At 45.4% G+C, this 20,447-nt stretch overlaps 1 pseudogene; it reads right to left on the bottom strand.

Annotated features, from left to right (window-relative positions):
* Positions 1 to 14,623: 14,623 nt before the first annotated feature.
* Positions 14,624 to 15,135, bottom strand: LOC128577204 (translationally-controlled tumor protein-like; annotated as a pseudogene).
* Positions 15,136 to 20,447: the final 5,312 nt, after the last annotated feature.

Here is a 20,447-nt window from a genome sequence, read left to right as displayed (position 1 = left end):
ATCTCACAGCAACCTCCAACTCCCGGGCTTAAGCGATTCTCTTGCCTCAGCCTCCTGAGTAGCTGGGAAAAAAAAGCTTTTTCTTGGGTGGCGCCTGTGGCTCAGTGAGTAGGACCCCGGTCCCATATTCCAAGGGCGGCAGGTTCGAACCCAGCCCTGGCCAAACTGCAACAAAAAAATAGCTGGGTGTTGTGGCGGGCGCCTGTAGTCCCAGCTATTTGGGAGGTTGAGGCAAGAGAATCACCTAAGCCCAAGAGCTGGAGATTGCTATGAGCTGTGATGCCTCGGCACTCTACTGAGGATAACAAAGTGAGACTCTGTCTCTAAAAATAAATAAATAAAAAGCTTTTTATTTTGAAATGACAATAGATTCATAGGCAGTTGTAAAGATAGCATAAGAGGGAAACAGTATACCATTCACTCAGCTTCCCTCAGTGGCAACATTTTATTATTATACATTATCAAACCCAGAAAATTGACATGGATACAATGTAGTTCTATGTAATTTTATCACATGTGTAAATTCTTGTAATCACTGCGGCAATCAATACACCAAACTGTTCCAAGTCCAACCCCCAGCAACCACTCATCTCTTCTCCACTCTACAATTTTGTTATTTCAAGAATATTACATATTAACAGAATCCCCAGATCTGTTGCACTTTGAGATTGATTGGCTTCCCCCCTCCTCCACTCAACAGTGTGACCTTGAGATCCGGCCAGGGGCTGCATGTCAGCAGTTCCTTCCTTTTCTCCCCTGAGTGGTATTCTGCAGGGATGGACTGCGGTCTGTTTAACCCTCCACAACTGAGGGCGTCTGGGTTGTTTCCAGCTTTTGCCTGTTAGGAGTAACACTGGTATGAACATTACCAGTGTGCAGGGTTTTGCGTGTACATACATTTTCATTTCTCTGGGATGAATGCCGAAGAGTACAATTACCAGATCATATGGTAAGCATTTTGGGTTTTAAGAGTTTTCCCAGACTGGTTGTACCATTTTACATTCCCACCAGCAAAATAAGTGAGATCCAGTTTCTCTGTACTGAGAATATCTTTTATTTCAGTTCAGGGCTTGTCCTGGAAGCCCCACACTCCAGCTTTTGTGGAGGGTTCCTGGATTCCAGGGGGAAGTCTGAGAAGGAGAGAAAATGTGAGCTGTGTTTCTATTCTAGGAAATGGCCTTAGGCTTCTCTCTGGAGTTGGAAATCTCCTCGCCTGTGGAGTTCAGCGCCTTCATAAGCTTATGGAATCCAAGAATGTCTCACAACTGCCAGACTGAGAATCCACACAAAGCAAGTGCCAGAATTTGAAGCAAACAGAGAGAATCCATCAGGACTTTAGCTTAAAAACCAAAATATGCAATTACTTTATCTTACTGTATAGTCGATTTCATTTCATTTACCATCGAAACCATGTACAAACCTTCAGAATGAGCAAAGAAATGGTCAAGCATTTGGAGGGGGGGGGAACACTGGCATATTTTTCTCCCACCAAATTGCTGGAACAGTACACACCCTTTGTGCCCCTTTGACTTCACAGTGCAGATAGTTATGGAGGCGTTTTTGCCAAAAGAGAAAAAGAAAATGAGGCTCTGTTTGATTTCCCAAGATTCTCTCTTAATTCATTGCTAATCTAATCTCTCTCTTTTGATTTTTTTTTTGTTTTAACTTTTTGTTTTGGGCTAATTCTAGACTTACAGGAAGTTGCAAAAATAGAACGGAGGGTCCTGTGTGCTCTTCTCCAAGCCTCCCCCAATAGTGATGCCTTACATGACCTACGGCAATGTCAAGACCAGTCAGTTCATGTTGAGATAGCGCTGTTAATAGACCACACACATACAGATCTCTTCAGGGTGTTTTCGTTTGTTGGTTTAACCTGCATTCATTTCTGTGTGTGCATGTGTGTGTGTGCACAGTTGCATGCAGTAAAAGTCCATGTATAGATTCATATAATCACCACCAGCCGAAGCTGCAGAACCATCCTGTCTCTATGTTCCAAACTCCCACCTCTTCTTCCTTGTCCCCTGACATCGACTAAATCTATTCTTTATCTCCATAGTTTTGTCATTTTGAGAACATCATATAAATGAAATCAGACCGTATGCGCTCTTCCTAGATTGACTGGCTTTATTCTGCATCGCACCCTTGAGCTCCATCCACGTTGCGGAATGTATCCATCATTTGTTCTTTTTTTATTACTGAGTAATATTCCAGGCGTAGAAGTGCCACGGTTTGTTCAATCCTTCAATCACTGAAGGGCATTTGGTTTCCAGTGTTTTGCTGTCATAGATAAAGCTGTGATGAATATATACGTACTATTTTGCATGAACATATGTTCTCATGTCTCTCGGATAAGTGCCCAGGAGTATAATTGCCGGGTTGTATGGCAGTCGCATGTTTCATTTTAAAAGAAACTGCCAGACTGTTTTCCCCAGTGGCTGTATCATTTTACATTCCTGCCAGCAATGTATGAGAGACCAGTTTCTCCACATCCTTGTGAGCATTTGGTGTTATTGCTGTTTTTTATTTTCGCTGTTCTAATAGGTGTGAAGTGGTATCTTCTTATAATTTTTATTTGATTTGTTAATGGCTAATGATTTTGGACATCTTTTTATGTACTTATTTGGCATCAGATCTCCCTCTTTTTTTAAAAAAAAATTAAAGCTTACTTATAAAGAACAGGGTACATCTTGATGAACTATTATGTTCATATTGTGAACACACAGACTGAAACATAAAATATGTCCAACTCTCAGAGGGTTTCCTGCCCAGTGGCAGCAGTGATCTGACTGGGGAGTCACAGTGAGATGCAGAATAATGACCCCTGATGACATCAACTTCATAAACCCTGGAACCTGTGTCTGTGTTAGGTTACAAAGCAAGGGGAATGAAGACTGTCCTTAATTAAATGGATGAATGTTGCTAGCAACCTGACCTTAAAATGTCATCACAGTTTATCCAGGTAGACTCAGGGTAGTCCTGTGAAAATGGGAGGCCAAGAGAGAGAAATTATATTTGAGAAGGAGCAGACATTGCTGGCTTTGAAGATGGAGAAAGGGTCCCTGAATCAGGAATGTGGGTGACCTCTAGAAGCCAGAAATGGCAAGAGAGGGGTTCTCCCCTGAAGCCCCAAAAAGGAGCACAGCCACCCCCCATTTATTTATCAATGAACATCTGAGTTGTTTCAAGTTTTAGGTGATTATGAATAAGATCACTCACCGTATTTGCATGTAGGGCTTTGCAGACATACGTTTTCACTTCTCTTGGGAATATACCTAGAGTTGGAGTTGTTGGGCCTAACTATGTCAATAATCAACTTTATAAAAATTGTCCATTTTCCAAAGTGGTTGCACACCATAGTTGGTACCCCACCAACAAGGCAGGAAGGCAGGAGAGTTCCTCTTGCTCCACATCCTCACCACTTGATGTTGTCAGTCTTTTTAATTTTAGACCTACTAGAAGCACACCTTCCAACAGAGTAGCCACTAGCCGTGGGCAGCTATTTAAATTAAAATTACCTAAAATCACAAAACATGGGCAGCGCCTGTGGCTCAGTCGGTGAGGCGTCGGCCCCATATACCGAGGGTGGTGGGTTCAGACCCAGCCCCGGCCAAACTGCAACCAAAAAAAAAATAGCCGGGCGTTGTGGCGGGCGCCTGTAGTCCCAGCTACTCGGGAGGCTGAGGCAAGAGAATCGCTTAAGCCCAAGAGTTGGAGGTTGCTGTGAGCTGTGTGAGGCCACGGCACTCTACCGAGGGTGGTACAGTGAGACTCTGTCTCCACAAAAAATAAAAATAAAAAATAAAAAAAAAATAAAATAAAATCGCAAAACATTTTAAAAATTCAGATTTGGTTTTTCTTTTTTTTTTTTAGACAGATTCTCATTTTGCCACCCTCAGTAGAGTGCCATCGCGTCATAGCTCACAGCAACCTTAAACTCTGTGGCTCAAGTGATCCTCTTTCCTCAGCCTCCTGAGTAGCTGGAACTACAAGCATCCGCCACAATGCCCAGCTATTTTTAGAGATGGGGTCCTGCTCTTGCTCAGGCTGGTCTTGAACCTGTGAGCTCAGGCAATCCACCTGCCTGGGCCTCCCAGAGTGCTGGGATTAGAGGCATGAGACACGGCTCCTGGCCTGGTGGTCTTGTTTTAAATGCTCAGAAGCCACAAAGAGCTGGTGGCTCCTGTATGGAAAAGCACACACAGAGCCCATTTCCATCATCACAGAAATTCCTTATAGCACTGTTCTAGCAAGTGTAAAGCTGTATCTCATCAGGGCCTTCATTTATTTCTCAATATCATTTTGTAAATCTCCCCCTTTTTTTCCTGAAACCATGCAGAGTTGTATTTTGGTGTTTTCAGCCAAGAACCCTGGATCCACAGGCAGGAGGGAGGAAGGAACAGAGTTGAATCTCTCCATGAAATCCTCACACAGCATTGGCCATGGACTTGCTCTGCTTGGCTGTAATGTAGAGGGGATGGAGCACCCTCTGTCCCAGTCTAGGGCCTGGTCCCACTTCCTTGCCTTCCCACTGGGCTACGACTGGGGACCCTGTCTCCCTTGCCACTCTCATAACCAACCCTATGACATCCTTCATATGGCAGGTCTCTCCATGCCCCCTTCTCCCTGGTGACTGCCCCCTTCCTGGTCTCAGCCACCACCTCCTCCAGCACTTTCTCCAAAGCCAGCGTGATCTTTAAAAAAGCCTGAATCTGGGGCTGGGCACGTTAGGTCATGTCTGTGATCCTAGCACTCTGGGAGGCTGAGGCAAGTAGATCCCTTGAGCTCAGCAGTTTGAAACCAGCCTGAACAAGAGCGAGACCCTGTCTCTACTAAAAATAGAAAACACTAGCAGGGTGTGGTGGTACATGCCTGTAGTCTCTGCTAATTGGAAGGCTGAGAGGCAAGAGGATCACTTTAGGCCAGGAGTCTGAGGTTGCTATGAGCTATGATGCCATGGCACTTTACCCAGGGTGACAGAATGGACCCTGTCTCAAAAAAAAACAAAACAAACAACACCTTCTCCCCTCCCCCCCAAAACCCCTGCTCCTTCAGAGTGGTGTTCTCAGCCCTGTTTATACATTGAGCTTTAAGAACTACCAATGGGCAGGAGGTAGTGGCTCACGCCTGGAATCCTAAAACCCAGGCAGGAGGATCTCTTGAGCTCAGAAGTTCCAGACTAGCCTGAGCAAGAGCGAGACTCCATCTCTACTAAAAATAGAAAAACTATCCTGGTGTCGTGGTGCATGCCTGTAGTCCCTGCTACTCTGGAGGCTGAAGCAAGAGGATCCCTTGAACCCAGGGGTTAGGGGTTTCTGTGAGCTATGCTGACACCAGGGCACTCTGGCCCAAACAAACAAACAAAAACCTAAAACCTGAATCTGATTCTATTTCTCTGTTGCTAAAATGTCAGCTTCAGGGAGCTGAAGGTCTGTTTTGATCACTGCTTGATGCCACGTGCCTGACATGTAGTTGGTGCTCAATAAATGTTTGTCAAGAATGAATGGCTTACGACCCTTTCAACAGAGATGGCGTGTGGCCCGCCATGCTCCCTCTCTTCTTTAGTCACAGACAACCAATTGTATTGAGGGTGCCAAGGCATCACCTGAAAGACTGCATTGCCCAGCGTCCTTTCTGGCCAGGTGTGATCTTGTGACTACGTGATGGTTGCGAGATGCAAGCAAAAGTTACACATAGGATTTCTTGGGAGGCTCCTTTAAAGTAAGCTGATGCATATGCAATATTTTTTTCTTTCCCCTTTCTCCTTCCTGCTGCCCGAAGGCAGGCATGATGCTGGGGCTCTGGCAACCACGTTGGATCGCAAGGTAACTTGGATGATGAAGGTCATACTCCGAGGAGGATGGAGAAAGAACAGAGAAGAGGCCTGGGACCCTACCAGCCATGGATCTGCCAACCAGCCCTGAATTTTTTTATTTTTTGCAGTTTTGGGCTGGGGCTGGGTTTGAACCCACCACCTCCGGCATATGGGACCCGTGCCCTACTCCTTTGAGCCACAGGCGCCGCCCTTTTTTTTTTGGAGACAAAGTCTCACTCTGTTGCCTGAGGTAGAGTGCACTGTAGCTCACAGCAACCTCAGACTCCTGGGCTCAAGTGATCCTCCTGCTTCAGCCTCCTGGGTAGCTGAGATGATAGATGCCCACCACAATGCCCAGCTAATTTTTCTATTTTCAGTAGATATGGGGTCTTGATTTTTGCTCAGGCTGGTCCAAACCTGTGAGCTCAAGCTATCCACCTGCCTTGGCCTCCCAGAGTGCTAGGATTTTAAGCCTGAGCCACCAAGCCTGGCCTAAAACCTTGTTTATTGAGCCATAGAAGGAGAACCTGAAACAAAGATTTGGGAACAGGTAGTTTATGTGAGAGGTGATTCCAGGAAGCTCTGGGAGGGGGTGGAGAAGTGAGGCAGGGAAAGAACAAATAGGAGCTGTATTCATGAGCAGGGACAGATGCTGGCAGTAGGGTCAGTCCCCTGGGGCCCCTGGGGGCATCCCACCAGAAGGATGAGAGAGCTAGAGCATTTTTCTGCTAGATCCTGCCATCCTTGTGAGTCGGGGGTGGGAGCCAGGACCCCTCTCCCACCCCTATTTCACCTCACAGGCTGAGCTTGCTCTTGAAAGCAGAGAACTTCCCTCAGACGGAGTTGGGTATTTGTAAACAGCAGTCATTGGTGTGTTGAGGGGAGCACATGGCTTGTGGCCAGGGCATCAGGAGGATCCACTAATTTGACAGCATCTTCCAGGCTTCCCCTTGTTCTTTTTTTTTATTATTCTTTTTAATTTTTAGAGATAGGGTCTCACTCTGTCACCCAGGCTGGAGCGCAGTGGTGTCATCACAGCTCACTGCATCCTCCAACTCCTGGTCTCAAGCGATCCTCCTCCTTCAGCCTCCCAAGTAGCTGGAGTGACAGGCATGCACCACTGCACCCAATTATTTTAAAAACTTTTATAGGGGGGCGGCGCCTGTGGCTCAAAGGAGTAGGGCGCCAGCCCCATATACTGGAGGTGGCGGGTTCAAACCCGGCCCCAGCCAAAAACTGCAAAAAAAAAAAAACTTTTGTAGGGACAGGGTCTCACTATGTTTTCCAGACTGGTCTCAAATTCCTGGTCCCAAGTGCTCCTCCCCCTTTGGCCTCCCAAAATGCTGGGATTATAGATGTGAGCCACAGCACCTGACTTCACTATTCTTAGGACATACTCAGTGTTGCCCTCAAAGCCAGTACTATGATTTGAATGTGTCCCTTTAATTGCCAATGCACCAGGTTTAACAGGTGGAGACTTTGTTTTTTTTTGCAGCTTTTGGCCGGGGCTGGGTTTGAACTCGCCACCTCTGGCATATGGGGCCGGCGCCCTACTCCTTTGAGCCACAGGTGCCGCCCTGAGACTTTTTCTTTTTTTTTTTTTTTTTTTTGGCCAGGGCTGGGTTTGAACCCGCCACCTCTGGCATATGGGACTGGCGCCCTACTCCTTGAGCCACAGGTGCTGCCCCACTTTTTCTTTTTTTTGAGACAGAGTCTCACTATGTTGCCCTCAGTAAAGTGCGATGACGTCACAGCTCACAGCAACTTCAAACTATTGGGCTGAAGCGATTCTCTTGCCTCAGCCTCCCGAGTAGCTGGGACTACAGACGCCCACCACAACACTCAGCTATTTTTTGGTTGCAATTGTCATTGTTGTTTAGCAGGCCCAGGCCAGGCTCGAACCCACCAGCTTTGGTGTATGTGGTCGGCGGGGAGCCACAGAGGGAGACTTTAAGAGGCCCTAAGGACCCTTTCCCTTGTGAGAGGGATTAGGCCCTTACATTATAAAAGAGGCCTCAGGCAGCCTTCAGCTCTGTTTGCCCTTCTGCCTGTACTGAGGATACGGCTACAGGCACCATCTTGAGGCAGAGAGCTGCCCTTACCAGAGACTGACCTGATGGTGCCTTCCCAAGACTGTGAGGAAATGAATTTCTATTCTTGAAATTACCCAATGTGAAATATTTTGTTAGAGCCACACAAATGGGCTGAGACAGTCATGTATTTCCTGCCTCTATCCCTCTGACTTCGTTTCATGTGACATTCTTCATCCCTAAATTCCTTAAACACACCATCCCCCTTTCACTCTGCTGGCCTTTTCTGGGGCTGCCTCCTGGAACAACTTTCACCCTTCCTTCTCCTGGCCAACTTGTATTCATCCTTTGGGTTTCAGCTCACCTCCTCCAGGAAGCTTTCCCTGATGCTACCATCAAGTTGGAGTTCATGGTCCAAATTCTCACACTGTCCTGGGCTCACCTTTGGAGAACTTCTCAGACCTCTATTTGCATAATGATTTGTAGATGATTTGGGGGATTGTCTTATCTGTTGCTGTATCTAGGGCCTGGTATACAGCATGTGCTTGATATAAGCAGGGAAGCCCATTAGGGCAGAATTTTCCTCTGCTGAGGGAAGGACGCGTGACCCGGATCACACGGTGCAGACCTTGGTATCCTTCCTGCTGTTGCATTGGTCCCCGGGGCCCCCCTGGCCCTCTCCTCAGGACTCCCATAATTGAAAGCAAATGTTGGGCGGCGCCTGTGGCTCAGTCGGTAAGGCGCCGGCCCCATATACCGAGGGTGGCGGGTTCAAACCCGGCCCCGGCCAAACTGCAACCAAAAAATAGCCGGGCGTTGTGGCGGGCGCCTGTAGTCCCAGCTACTCGGGAGGCTGAGGCAAGAGAATCGCTTAAGCCCAGGAGTTGGAGGTTGCTGTGAGCTGTGTGAGGCCACGGCACTCTACCGAGGGCCATAAAGTGAGACTCTGTCTCTACAAAAAAAAAAAAAAAAAAAAAAAAAAAAAAAAAAGAAAGCAAATGTTCCCTCCAGAAGTTTACCGTATCTGTGTTCATCTTCTGCACGGGCTAATTTTATTAAAGTTCCCCAAAGAGAGAATTGTAAATTCATTAGCGTGCATCTTGGACCAGACCCTCCTTTATGCTGGGTAGAAAAAGATTAGAAGTCAGCTGGGCCCAACGATAATGAAACAGAAGATGCTCAAACATAATTCTTAATTAAACCGTAATGAGATAAGAAGTTGTCGCCAGCTTGTGGGCCTGGCTCGTGTGGCCCATGTTCCCATCGTAACTCTGTGATTTATGATTTCGTCCCTCAAAGATGTAATTAGTTTTTTTCTCCCCTCTTTTAAAAAAAAATGTTTAGGATTAAAAAAATCCTAAACATTATTTAGATTATAAAAAAAAAACCAAAAAAAAACCCTGGGCCACAATTGGGGGTTGTTTTTATCCTGGTGGAATAATAACTTCAATATAGAAGGAGAAGGTTGCAGGGGGAGAAAAATGCCTGGTTCTGGCCCCACCCAACTGCTTGGACTTGGTCCTGGCTGATGCTCCTGTTTGGTCATTTTAAGGACACCCCTCATGGCAGAAACATTTCCCAGACCCCTGCCTCCCTCTGAACCTTCAGCTGACGTGGGCGGGTATTGCACTATGGTAGGCCTCAGGGCTCTGTGCTGCAAGAATATTTGGTGGTCTAATTGGGTCCTGCCTCACTGGCACCAAGTTCTATGCTCAGGACAGGCTTGTGTCTCCTGGGATCTGGGGTGGGGGGTGGGGACAAGTGGCAGAAACCACTTCTGACTGTCTTGAAGAAAAGTGGATGCAGTGGTGGGGTACGAAGAAGGACTTACAGGATGGAGGTTGGGTTTGAGGCGGCACTGGATGCTGAGGCTGTGTGGGACTTTCTGCTGTCTTCATCTTCCTCCCCTTCCCAGGAGAGACCCCCAGGTCCTACCTTCGGGGACTTCATAATATAGTGGAGGGAAACCGACGTTCAGCAAATAACCACACACCAGTGCAGTAGCTGGACAGGGCTAGAGGGGAGCTCCAGGTGGAGAGAACAGCCCTGGCAAGTGCCTGGAGGTGCCACAGCAAGAATATGGTGGTGAGAAGCTGGGGAGGGAGGAGTTGACCTTGGGAGATCCCTGAAGGTTAAAAATGTTTCATAATTGAGACAGTTAACCTAGCATACAATTCACCCGTTCACAGTGAATAATTCAGTGGTATTTAGAATATCCATAGAATTGTGTAACCATCACTACTGTATAATTCCAGAACATCCATCACCCCAAAAGAAACCCCATCTGCATCAGCAGCCACTCCTCATTCCCTCCCACAGCCCCTGGCAACCACTAATCTGTTTTTTATCTCTGTGGATCTGCCTGTTCTGGACATTTCACATAAATGGAACCTCACACTGTGTGTCCTTCTGTGTCTGCTTCTCTCACTGAGCACGATGTCCTCAAGGTCCATCCACACCATAGCCTGTGTCAGAGCCTCCTTCCTTGTCAGGGTTGCACGATAGTCCCCTGAGTGGATGGACCACGTTGTGCTCACTCATTCTTGTGTTGGTTCTACATTTTGGCTATTACAAATCCTCATAATGCTATAAATGCTCATGCCTTGTTCAAGTCTCTGGGCTGTGGAATTGCTGGGTTTACTTTTGAGAAAATTCCAAACTGTTTCTCACAGCAGCTGTGCCGTTCCACATCTCCCCTAGCAGTGCAGACGTCTTCCGTTTCTCCATGTCCTCAGCAGCAGTTGTGAGTGTACGTTTTATGTATTTTTGCTATTTTAGTTTTGGTTTCCATTCTAGCTCCCCAAGTGGGGGTGAAGTGTGAGGTTGCTCCCTGTGGCTCCAGGGGGTTATGAGGCTGTAGGGACAGCTCAGATTGGAATGAGGAAGCGAAGTGGTCTCCGAATGGGATGTAACTTACAAGTACCCACAGGTCTCTATCACCCTTCTGCCCAGAGTCCCATTTGAGGGCTCCTACAGTGGGAAGGAGGAGGTTAAGCTGGCCCAGACATTCCAGAGCTGGGAAACTTCAGCTGGGCCCCCAAACACAGAAAGGTTTTCTATTCAGGAGGCTCATTCATCCATTGCCCTGTTTGAAAAGGACCAGGCTGCTGCCTGCAGACAAAATCCCAAGACCTAGTGGCCTCCTGGATTCCTTTGTTGGGTCCAGCTTGCTTGATCTTTGTCTGGGGGATGGGGGTGGGGGTGCTGCTGGGGCTGGAATGAGCCTGCCCAGGCCTGCCTGAAAGCTATGGCTGCAGCTATCCTATTGTCTGACTTGATTGAAATGCAAAGAGAAAATTATAATTCCCTAGCTTTCTTTCTCACTTTCTTCTGGATTTTAATGACTTTGGCAGTTATAGGCTGAGTAGGTGAAGAAAATGGCTTTTGATATATATTTTTTAAAGAACTAGTTTTATTTCCAGGATGATCTTCACATTCAACTTGACTCGGCAAAATGTTGCTGCAAAGTTTAGTGGTCTGGGAGGCTCCCTCTCAATATCTGGCTGAGATTCCACCAACTGACTTTTCCTCCTGAGTCACAAGGAGAATTTATAGAGCTTTATCTGTTTTATGAGGCAGATAGCCATAAAAGTAAATATAAAGAGAACAAAATTACGGTAATGAAAGTTTGCCTGCCTGAGGGCTTGAGCTTTAGGTCAGTTGTATTTTAGAAAAAGGGGGCAATGGGGAGGTCTAGAAATGTTCCCTCCTGGGTATTCATTCAATGTTTGGCTCTTCTTGTTGCTATATAATTTTCCATTACTTGATGGAATACATACTCCATAATATTCCAAACTGTAACTAAAAATAAAATCTTATGCCCTGTCCCCCTCTGCTGACTGAGTGGACCCTTCTTCTTGGGCAAGGAAACCTAAGAAGAAACTTAAAACGGAGTTCCTAGATTTAAAGGGAAGGGAGGTTGCACACGCCTCATCATACCCCCTCCCTTTTGGAGTTTATGTGACAATTGACCAGAATTCATGGTAAAAAAAGAGATCCTGAGGCGCCCATCTCAGTGGTTAGGGTCACTGGCCACATGCTCTGGGGCTGGTGAGTTCGAACCTGGCCTGGGGCCTGCTAAACAAACAACAAGAAAAATAGCCAGGCATTTTGGCAGGTGCCTGTAGTTCCAGCTACTTGGGAGGCTGAGGCAAGAGAATCGCTTGAGCCCAAGAGTTTGAGGTTGCTGTGAGCTGTGTGAGGCCACAGCACTCTACCGAGGGCAACAAAGTGAGACTCTGTCTCAGTAATAATAATAATAGATCCCAAGACTGACAAAACAGATTCTTTGTGACAATAAGACTCTAAATTATTAACAGGACCTAAGGTCATGAAGGCAAAGTTTAAATCACCTGTAGATCATCAATTTGCTTAAAGGATTAAGTGAGCCAGCATACTGTGAGTTGTCTCTGATTAACAGACTTCCTTTTCTTAAAATATTCCAAGCCTTTGGACAAAGCTTTATTTCTTTAACCAATTACAAATCAAAGAATCTTTGAACCCACCTATGACCTATAAACTCCTGCTTCAAGATGTCCTACCTTTCAGGCCTACAAATATAAGCCTTCCATGTATTGATTTTTTATTTTACCTGAAATTCATGCCTCCCTAAAATGTATAAAACCAAACAGTTGTACAGAGTTTGGGCTGTATGTGGCTTCTACATGTAGCTTGGGTTTCCTCGCAGCATGATAGGGGTGTTCAAGACAATGCATTCTGGGAGGGAGCTTCCAAGAAATGAATGTTTCAAAGGAACCCAGTAGAAGCTGAGAGGGCCTTTTATGATGTAGACTCAGGAATCACCCAGCGTGATTTCCTCTGTATTCTATAGGTTGAAGCAGTCATAAGCCCACCCAGATCTAAGAGCAGAAGACATGGAACTCGCTTTTCAGTGAGAGGAGTGTCAAAGAATTTGTGATCATGTTTTATTATTTTTTTTTTTTTTGTAGAGACAGAGTCTCACTTTATGGCCCTCGGTAGAGTGCCATGGCCTCACACGGCTCACAGCAACCTCCAACTCCTGGGCTTAAGTGATTCTCTTGCCTCAGCCTCCCGAGCAGCTGGGACTACAGGCGCCCGCCACAACGCCCGGCTATTTTTTTTGGTTGCAGTTTGGCTGGGGCCGGGTTTGAACTCGGTATATGGGGCCGGCGCCCTACCGACTGAGCCACAGGCGCTGCCCGATCATGTTTTATTTTTATTTTCTTTGAGACAGAGCCTCAAGCTGTCACCCTGGGTAGAGTGCTGTGTCATCACAGCTCACAGCAACCTCCAACTCCTGGGTTAAGTGATTCTCTTGCCTCAGCCTCCCGAGTAGTTGGGACTACAGGCGCTCTCCATGATGCTTAGCTATTTTTTTTTTTGGTTGTAGTTGTCATTGTTGTTCAGTGGGCTGGGGCTGGATTTGAACCTGCCAGCTCTGGTATATGTGGCTGGTGCCTTAGCCGCTTGAGCTACAGGCACCGAGCCTGTGGTCATGTTTTAAAATGGCCACACCTCACCAGAGGTTTATAGATTACCAGCATGGGTATATTATATATACAACTTTTCAAATTTTTTTGCTATGGTATTACTTTATTTTATTTTGTTATTTTTTTGAGACAGAATCTCACTCTGTTGCCCTGAGTAGAGTGCTATGGCATCATCATAGCTCACAGCAACCTTAGCTTCCCAGGTAGCTGGGACTATAGGCGTTCACCACCATGCCTAGTTAGTTTTTTCTATTTTAGTAGAGCTACAAGGGTGTCTTCTTCTTGCTGAGTATGGTCTTGAACTCCTGAGTTCAAGCAATCCACTTGCCTTGGCCTCTCAAGGGTTATAGGCATGAGCCACTGCACCTGGCTCCTATGTTTTTAAAATCACGCATGTCCACCTGGAAAATATCTAGTTTGTTTTGTTTTCTTGTGTTTTGTTTTTGAGACAGAGTCTCTCTCTTTCACCCAGGCTGGTGTTTTTTTTTTTTTCCAACTGAATTAGTCTCTTTATTCTCTTGGTAATTTCTTCCAGTCACTACTTCCGTTGTAGGTGATGAAATGGGTTAAGGCTCCACTTCAAGTGTTGGCACTGCTATGAGCATGGTCTCTTCCTTTACTGTAACTCAGAATTAAAACTTTTGGTTCCTTTACATTCCAGTCTCAGGAGTGGTTACCACTGTAGAATTTATCTGATCACAGTCTTATGCTTTCTAGTAGTGGCCTATAACCAGTCTCTAGCTTCTCCAGGAACACTATAGGATGGATTTAGTTTAAAAGTGTATTAAACTAAAAGGCATTCTCTCGAATGAGTTTAAATGCATTTTATTTTTAAACAACCTACATGACATGTTTTTCCTTAAAAACAATGCCTCCACTCCAAATAAATCACGGTCAAAATAAATGAAGAGCTCAAGATGACATCAGTCCCGTTTGTCTTAAGTACTGATATTGTGTGGATGACAAGCAGCAGCCAGTTATGATGACAGGTGATAGATCCAAAGTCATTGCCAAATTTGTTAACATTTTTCCATTTCTTTTTTTTTTTTTGTAGAGACAGAGTCTCACTTTATGGCCCTCGGTAGAGAGCCGTGGCCTCACACAGCTCACAGCAACCTCCAACTCCTGGGCTTAAGCGATTCTCTTGCCTCAGCCTCCCAAGTAGCTGGGACTACAGGTGCCTGCCACAACGCCCGGCTATTGTTTTTTTTTTTTTTGGTTACAGTTTGGCCGGGGCCGGGTTTGAACCCACCACCCTTGGTATATGGGGCCGGCGCCTTACCGACTGAGCCACAGGCGCCGCCCACATTTTTCCATTTCTGAACCATCCTTAAAGAAAAAACATATATGGGGTCACACCGTCCTCACGGTAGTCCAGAAGAGCAACCATGCCATCTGGATTCAAGTTTTCACCAATAAAGAACTGGTAGTTTTTGAAATTAGCCAGGATGTGCTTGATTTGTTCTGCAGCCCCTGTCATAAAAGGTTTTACTCTTTCTTGTGTCTGTTCTTCAAGTTTGCCTTTGATTGACTTCATGTAATCTTTGATGTGCATCTTGTAGGCTTCTTTTGTGAAGCTGGTTTCCTGCAAGTGATGGTTTATGACAATATCAACACCAGTGATAACTGTGCTTTTGGTACCTTCGCCCTCAGGTCCTTCAGCGGAAGCATTTCCACCAATGAGCGAGTCATCAATGTTATCTTCTGTCCTACTGACCATCTTCCCCTCCACCTCCAAGCATAGGCCATCCGCGATCTCTCAGATCTTGTAAATGTCGGAGAACATCTCATCCTGGCTGATGAGATCCCAGTAGATGATCATGATGGCAGCTGAAGGGAGACAACGGCCGCGCTAGCTTTGCAGGAGCCCAGAGCTCGGAGGGCGGTGGAGCCAGAGTGCTTGGGGTGGGGTGGTGGGGGGGTGGGGAGCGGGCGGAAAAAACCAGGCTGGTGTTTTAATAGCTCACTGCAGCCTCTAACACCTGGGCTCAAGTGATCCTCCTGCTTCAGCCTCCTGAGTAGTCTGGACTAGAAATGCCTGCCACAAAGCCCAGTTATTTTTTCTATTCTTTAGTACAGATGGGATTTTGCTCTTGCTCAGGCTGGTCTTGAACTCCTAAGCTTGAGCTACCCTCCTGCCTCAGCCTCCCAATGTGCTACAATTGCAGACATGAGCCATTGCACCCAGCCAATAACCTATTCTTCTAATGAGGTGCTAGATTTGCATTGCTAGAATTTTCTTGGTCTTTTTGCATCTATATACATAAGTGGAATGTAGTTTTTACCCACTTGTGTTGTCCTTGTACAGTTTGGGTACCACCTCCCCCCCACCCATAAGCTGATACAGTTTACGAAAGGTGCAAATCATCTCTTCCTTGAAGATTTGGCAAAACTCACTTGAGAAACCATCTGGGAAAGTGTCTTGTATTGGAGATAAATCCTTACCATCACTTCATCATTTTCTAAGATTATTCACTTTTCATAATGTAGGTTGATTTTGATATTATCTTAGTTTTTAAAAAAATGATCACTTTAGACATTTAGTGGTATAAAATTATATATACATAGAACACTCTCATCCTTTAAAATATGTCCAGTGCAAGAGTGATTGGTAACCCCACATCCCTATTGTTTTTCCCTAGTGCCTTGTGTCATCCTGTCAGAGTTCTGTCTCTATTACAGATGTTTCCAAAGATGGAGCTTTTGTTTTGTTTTGTTTTGAGACAGAGCCTCAAGCTGTCACCCTGGGTAGAGTGCTGTGGCATCACAGCTCACAGCAACCTCCAACTCTTGAGTTCAAGAGATTCTCTTGCCTCAGCCTCCCAAGTAGCTGGGACTACAGGTGCCTGCCACAACGCCTGGCTATTTTTTGGTTGTAGTTGTCATTGTTGTTTGGTGGGCCTGGGCTGGATTTGAACCCGCCAGGCTCTGGTGTATGTGGCTGGTGCCTTAGTTGCTTGAGCCACAGGTGCCAAGCCCCAAAGATGGAGGTTTTATATCATTATTTTTCCCATTTCATGAATTTCTGATTTTTCTTAATAGTGTTTTCTCTTGACTCAAATTTTTGTTTTTGGTACATGCTTGAGTTGAAAACTTAACTAGTTTATTTCCAATTATTTTCGCTCATAAATCCATACAAGGCTATGAATTTCCCTCTGAGTTCTACTTTGGCTGCTTATTTATTTTCGGTTCCCCTCACCCCACTTCTCATGCCATAAATGCACTTAAGACTTTAAAATTTACCTCTGAGAACATTTTTAATTGCACCTCACAGGTTTCAATTTGCAGTGATGTCCTTATTCATTTCTAAATATTTTGAAATTTATGTTTTGACTTACCTTTAATTCATCATTTGTTTTACAATTTCCAATTATGTGTATTTGAGAGGCTATAGGTTATTACTGATTTATAATTATATTTTCACTGTGGTTGAGTGAACTCTGTGTGAGCTTTCCTTTGTGGTCTAATACATGGTCTGTTTTTGTGATGGCTGCAGGTCTTTGGACAGAAGAAACATATGCCTGTTTCTTGTGGGGTACAAAGTCCCTTATATAGCTATTTGATCAAGTTTGCTATTGCATATCTCCTCAAGATCCTGTGATTTTTTTTCTGCTAGGTCTTTTGCAGTTTCTGAAAAAGTTGACTTCAGTCCCTCAGCACAACTGTGGTTCTATCCATAACTCATTGTGGATGTTTTTGCTTTAACACATTAACTGCCATGTGAATCTTACCTAATCCACACTAGTTTTCAGCTTGGGGCCTTGTGAAGCTGTGAAACCTCTGCTCATTTCTGCTGACAATCAGCATGTCTCCCCAACCTCCTATCACCCTGTTCCAGTTGTATATAACTCATGCAAACAATAAAATAGAACAAAATTTTCATTAAATTACAAGGGATGACTTTGTTATTGAATTTTTTCTTTTTTTTTTTTTTTTGAGACAGAGTTTATGTCATCCTTGATAGAGTGCCATGGCATCATAGTTCATAGCAACCTCAAACTCTTGGGCTTAAGTGAGTCTCTTGCCTCAGCCTCCCAAGTAGTTGGAATTACAGGCACCCACCACAATGCCTATTTTTTTGTTGCAGTTGTCATTGTTGTTTAGCTGGCTTGGGCTGGGTTTGAACCCACCAGCCTGGGTGTATGTGGCCAGCACCCTACCCATGAATTTTTAATCCTATTTTTGTAATAAAACACATGGCCCCATGGAAAAAAAATTTTTTTTCTAGTTTGGCAGTCAATGTGTTGTAGGACCAAAGCAGCTGGAGAGGCTCACTTGTGGTAACTTAAGGCATTTCTTTAGGGTCTCCTTCCTCTGGAAAAGTGTCTGCTATCACTTAGCCCCACCATGTAGCCATGAACATCTCAAAGGCTGAAGGTCATACACACATACCAACTTTCCCTAACCTTTCCCTAAAAAGTTTGTTTGTTTTTTACTTTTTCCCAGTAAGGAAGGCAAGATAGATACTCTTCAGAAATTTCAACCTCAGTGGACTTGAAGTTTGGGTAGAGTGATGGACATGAGGCTTAGGCAGCCCAGAGAAGGGAAAACAAGGGATATCTTCTTAGGCTTTTAGTACTGGGCTGTCAGGATTAAGTAGGAGTTCTCTGGACAGAGTACCCTATTGGTAAAGTCTTGGATGATCCAATTAGGAGTAGGCTTGGGTTAAAGTTTGTCTTTTATGTCCCTTTTGTCCCATATTGTGTCACTAAGAAGAGCTTCCTTCATCTTTTTTTTTGAGACAGAATCTCACTATGTTGCCCTTGGTAGAGTGCAATGGCATCACAGCTCACAGCAACCTCAAACTCTTGGGCTTAAGCAATTGTCTTGCCTCTCATTGCTCTCAGCCTTCCCAGTAGCTGGGACTACAGGTGCACACCACAATGCCTGGCTATTTTTTTGGTTGTTTAGCAGGGCCGGGCCAGGCTCAAACCCGCCAGCCTTGGTGTATGTGGCTGGCGCCCTACTCATTGAGCTATGGGTGCCAAGCTCACCCTTATTTCTTGAAAACGGAACTCAGAGTAGTAATCTTATATGGTTCTTCTCAGTTCTTTTTTTTTTTGAGGCAGAGCCTCACTATCTCACCCTTGGTAGAGTGCTGTGGTATCACAGCTCACAACCTTGAACTCCTAGGTCCAAGCGATTCTCCTGCCTCAGCTTCCCAAGTAGCTGGGAAGCTTCTACAAGTGCCTGCCACAACGCCCAGCCATTTTTTGGTTGTAGTTGTTTGGCAGGCCCAGGCTGGGTTCCAACCCACCAGCTCTGGTGTATGTGGCCGGCGCCCTAGCCCCTGAGCTAAAGGAGACAAGCCTCCATGTTTTTCTCTCCTACTGTCTGCCCTTCTCATAGGAGTGAGGGATTTTTCCTGTTAGCTTTGTCACCATATCCACTGTCTCTTCCTCTTCAGTTTCTTCTTCCCTGACTCCCCTAAACTCATTAAAAAGAAAAAAGCCTCCATCTGTGATGTTCCTTATCCCACTTTTCTGATGTTACTTGCATGTTCTCTTATTCGTCATTGTACTTGCCAAAGATTTATCTACTTTTGCCATTTTCAAAGAAAGTTCTTGATATTTTTAGTGCAAAAGAATCATGCCAAAAATTAATTTCCATTTGTGCCTTTATTTTCTATTTGGTTTATTGTATTCTTTTCTGGATATTTGAATGGAAAGTGTGGCTCATTTTAAAAAGTTATTTAGAATTTTTTTTCCCGTGTTCAAGGCTATGAATTTCTGAGTATGACTTTGGCTGCATCCCACGGGTTTCATCACATAATGTACTATGTGAACTGTTGAATTTTATAAATGTTGTAACTTTTACATTTATTTAACTCATGTCTTATTTGGAAATTAAAAAAAAAAATTCCCATTGTAGGCCTTCCCAGGACAGGCTAATCTACTGCTCTGAGCCAAGATCAGGTTATCTTATCTAATACTTTTCTCAGAATTTCTCATTTTTGTAAGTGTCTCATATGTTTGAGAAGTTGGGGAGGAGGGAGCATATAGGGCTTGATAAATTAGTTGACTAAGCTTATTAACCATATTAGTCACATCTATATTTTTTGACTACTTGACATGTTGGTTTATGAAAGGGGTAATCCCATTCTTTCCTAGCCTGGGCCCCTGCTCTCACCAGGACCCCCTTCTTATTCCTAGAGCTTATCTGAGGTTTTGGGGGGGGATCTTTTTTTTTTTTTTGTAGAGACAGTCTCACTTTCTGGCCCTCGGTAGAGTGCCGTGGCCTCACACAGCACAGCTCACAGCAACCTCCAACTCCTGGGCTTAAGCGATTCTCTTGCCTCAGCCTCCCGAGTAGCTGGGACTACAGGCACCCGCCACAATGCCCAGCTATTTTTTGGTTGCAGTTTGGCTGGGGCCGGGTTTGAACCCACCACCCTCGGTATATGGGGCCAGCGCCTTACCGACTGAGCCACAGGCACTGCCCGGGGGTGGGGGGGATCTTTTTATCTTGCTTTTGGCTCCTGCGGAAGGCTCCTATGCCAGAGGGGTAAGCTATTCAGAGGGGTAGACATAAAATGGCTCATCCTCTATTCTGCAGGGTATGACTCAAGCTTAGAATCTTGATTGACTCATTGAGTGGCCTAGAGCATGGGTAGAAAACGGTACTCCTGACCTGCTGCTTTTCTGTGTGAAGTCAGTTCCTCCTTCCCCTGAGCCCTCTGAAGAAAGCAACATAGTGTGGTTTTTAGGGTTGTTAGAGAGACTGGCCAGGATCTGAATCCCAGCTCCCCCTCAAACTCATTGTGTGACTGTGAGTTGGTAACTGACCCATCCTGTGCCTCAGTTTCCTGAGTGCCTAGTTCAGGGTAAATTCTCAATCACGTCACTACTGTAATGAAAACACACCAGCTCCGGGCGGCGCCTGTGGATCAGTGAGCAGGGCACTGGCCCCATATGCCGAGGGTGGCGGGTTCAAACCCAGCCCCGGCCAAACTGCAACAACAAAAAAAATAGCCGGGCGTTGTGGCGGGCGCCTGTAGTCCCAGCTACTCGGGAGGCTGAGGCAGGAGAATCGCCTAAGCCCAGGAGTTGGAGGTTGCTGTGAGCTGTGTGACGCCACAGAACTCTACCGAGGGCCATAAAGTGAAACTCTGCCTCTACCAAAAAAAAAAAAAAA

The sequence above is a fragment of the Nycticebus coucang genome, chromosome 2, assembly GCF_027406575.1.
Source record: "Nycticebus coucang isolate mNycCou1 chromosome 2, mNycCou1.pri, whole genome shotgun sequence".
Lineage (NCBI taxonomy): Eukaryota > Metazoa > Chordata > Mammalia > Primates > Lorisidae > Nycticebus > Nycticebus coucang.
The sequence above is the reverse complement of the archived record's forward strand: the minus strand, read 5'-3'. Positions and strand labels throughout refer to the sequence as shown.